Below are 3,974 nucleotides of genomic sequence, written 5' to 3' on the forward strand. Positions count from 1 at the left end.
ATATAGAGCAAGAAATGTAGCCCTGCTGATCTTGCATAAAACCTAATTTTAAGACTAATTGACGATTTAGTGTAAAAATTTCATTCGCTTCTTTTTTTTCCACTTGCACACTTACATTTGCTATTGAACGTTTTTCAAAGTCAGGATTTTACCAAAAACATTTTTTAGGGTTCAGAGGCTGAAACAAATTGGGACCCGCTGCTTCAGGCCATTGAATAAAGAGTTGAACTATTTTCAGAAAACAATTTTTAACTTTTAGTAACAAAATGCAGAAAACAATTTTTAACTTTTAATTACAAAGTGTTAAAATGTTTCCAAAGAAAAAAAAACATTTTTCTTGCAACAGATAAAAGATTAAAAAAAGATAAATTAACTGGCTGCAAAAACATGTTATTTTAATTTTTTCTGAGTGAAATTAATAACTACTAATTATAAGTTTAAAAAATACATGAGTCGACTCTATTTATGTTACCACTGTGAATGCGTTGTTGAAGACTCGAAAAATTTATTTCTACTTGAAGGAGAACTAAATCAAACTGTTCTTAAAACCAGTATTTTTTTTTTCCGAATAAGTTACAGTCAAGGAAATAATTAACATATTTAGATGGATTATTTTAATTTAAAAATATATATTCATATTGGATCAGCTGTTTTATTCACTATATTGTAGTTTTGCTTTATAAAGTGGGTCATTTGTGGTCTGGTTATGTATCAGCTACAGTATTCACTATATTGAAGGTTTTCTTTATAGAGAAAGTCATTTATGGTCATTGATGATTCTTCGGGTTTGACTTCAATCCACGGTTGTTCTTCTGCGGAAGCGAACATGATATAGAATAAACCACTTAGAAAATGAAATGCAGCTGAACTTAGAAAGACAAATTCCCAGTTTTTCAGAGTTTGCTACAAATTAATAACAATAGTTAAAGTCAAAATGAATATTTAAAACTATTGATTAAAATTTCCGACCGAGGCTACCAATTACTATTATCTTTGGTAAATATATTATAAAGTGGTAACCAATCAACCACTACAGCTGTAAGAATGTCTGTTAATTTTGATCACGAAGAGACTTCCAGGGTATTGGGGATTTTTTTCATTCGCTTTCTTGGCGTATGGGCTAAATTTCAAAGCTTTGCCGTCACCGTTCGCATTTGTTTATGTTTATTTTTTGCGACGTTTGCTGCCATTTTCGAACTCGTATAAAATATCTTATTTGTTGAATTTTTTCGTTATGTTTTTGCTTTTATTACTGTTATCTGTTTTGCTTTTGTCGTTTTAATTTTTTTTACTTTACTGTGAATGACCGAAATCGGTGGTTGCTGACTTTCACCGATGAATGTTGACAATCACATTGTCGCTTTGGTGATTGTCCGAAATATTTATTACATCCAGATCGATATTAATTTATTCGTGGATATAATTACATTTATTCGATATTTTAATAATAACTGACGACATATTAGAAGAAACATCAGTGTTTGGAGTATCGGGCAAATGTATACCGGGCAGTGGCACTTGATCTTAAAAAAACATCAGTGTAGGGTATGCCGGGCAATGGCACTTATACTAGGTCTAGTTGATTAGACCTTTGGTAAATGTCCGAAATATATACTAGGTCTAGTTAAGTGCCACTGCCCGGTATACATTTGCCCGGTACACCCTACACTAATGTTTTTTAAGGTTCAGTGCCACTGCCCGGTATACCCTACACTGATCTTTTTTTAAGGTCAAGTGCCATTGCCCCGATTATACACGGAATTCTTTTCGCAATCCCCCCCCCCCCTTAAGCTCATCCAACGTGTACAGAATTTGCTGGAACCCCGACCGATAATTGTCGACAGTACCTCTCTGCATCAAAACGTTCTTTAAAGATAAAAATAAGAAATCCATTCTAACTGTCTTTACCGTAAAGCCTAATAATCAATTCTTAATTGCCCTAAGAATCATCCAAAGCTTAATTCTTTTATTAACACATTATCTCATTTATTGCAAAAGTTAGTTACCTTGTATGGGGCATTCATGGGATTTAGATATATACAAGTGTTTTTAGTTGTATTCATGAATTCAACTCACATATAAAATAGTTTTCAAATTAACTCTGTAAATGAAAAAAATTATTGTAAATAACAGATAGTTAATAACAAATAGTAGACAAGTAAAAATATAAATTTACTCAAAAAAAATACATAAATATAATTAAAAGAAAATTAAATAAAGTTGTGTGTTTACAGAGCAGCACTTCATCAGGGGACACACTGTCTGTAAACACACAGGAGCCTTTCTGTTGTTAGTGGCAAAGCCAAAACTAACAGTGCCCCGAGGCCCCTAATGAAAATTCAAGCATAAAGCCTAGGAGTAGAAACATGACTGTTATTTCCGTTTTTAAAAGCACTATATGTTGAGCCACCTCAGCTAGATTTGGCATGTGACATTTTTAGCGGCAATCATTGGTCGATTTTCTAGCGTTGCCACTCGGGGAGTTCTAATGCGGCATATTTTGTCGCCGTGTAAGAGAAATATATGAGTTTCATAGATAGGAGGAACCCGCAAGAGGAAGTGAAGGTCCTATCTTTCCGGTGGCAACAAAAAATGGGTTACTTTTCTCAAACAATGTGGCGTTTTTTTCTATCTGTTAAATCGCCAGTGTTCGTATGCATATTTGTAGTGATTTCACGTGCTGAAATTTTACTGCATGGAATAGAAATCTAATTTGTTGTGGTAAGTAAAAATTATTAATATATTAATTTTATATATTCATTTTTAACTAATTAAATATGAAAACACTAGGAGGCTTCGCCCCCTGCTCGTTGGCGCTCGCCAACTCCCGGAACTGCTTTCGCAGTTCATTTCGGATAGCTTCGCAATCTGATGCTCGCGCATTGGATACGTTCTTAACGTCTAGCTTTTGTATACTTTTTTGAACACTGAAGTTCCGGAAACTTTAACTGTAGGAAATACTAAACCTGTGCATTTCAATATTAATTTGAAATTGAAAACAGTTCACATATTTTTCTTAATCACACTATTCTAAATTTCAGTTGTTGAGAAAAGTAACTTTTGTTTTACAGTCTTCCCCACCAGAGGGTTAAAACCATGTGTTGTAAAACAATATGAAACAGTACTGAAAGCCAGATGTAAAGCATCGGCTTCGATGAAGATAATATGCTCACTACGTGCTCTTACGCGCCGAAGCCTATCAATTAAAACGTTTTATATAATATAGATCAGCCATATGATGCTCACTACGTGCTCTTGCGCGCCGAAGCCTTCCAATTAAATATGAAAACTTCTGCCAACGCGAGAAAAGAAATATCATCGGTTTTATTGATACATACGTATTAGCGTTTTATATAATACTAGGAGGCTTCGCCCCCTGCTCACTGGCGCTCGCCAACCCCCGGAAATGCTTTCGCAGTTCATTTCGGATTGCCTCGCAATCCGATGCTCGCTCATTGGATACGTTCTTAACGTCTAGCTGTTGTATACTTTTTTGAACACTGAAGTTCCGACCACTTTTCACCGTAGAAAATTATAAACTTGTGCATTTTAGTATTAATTTGAAATTGCAAACAGTTCACATATTTTTCTTAATCACACTATTCTAAATTTCAGTTGTTGAGAAAAGTAACTGTTGTAAGTTTTGTTTTAAAGTCTTATCCACCTGAGGGCTATAACCATGTGCTGTAAAACAATATGAAATAGTACTGAGCGCCGGATGTAAAGCATCGGCTTCGATGAAGAGAATTTTTTTGATAATTCGGTGAGAATTTACCCGATTAGACATATGATGTTCACTACGTGCTCTTGCTCGCCGAAGCCTATCAATTAAAACGTATTAACGTTTTATATAACATAGATTAGCCATATGATGCTCACTACGTGCTCTTGCGCGCCGAAGCCTATCAATTAAAAATGAAAACTGTTGCCAACGCGAGAAAAGAAATATCATCGGTTTTATTGATACATACGTA

Source organism: Parasteatoda tepidariorum, chromosome 6 (assembly GCF_043381705.1).
Source record: "Parasteatoda tepidariorum isolate YZ-2023 chromosome 6, CAS_Ptep_4.0, whole genome shotgun sequence".
In the NCBI taxonomy this organism is placed as follows: Eukaryota; Metazoa; Arthropoda; class Arachnida; order Araneae; family Theridiidae; genus Parasteatoda; species Parasteatoda tepidariorum.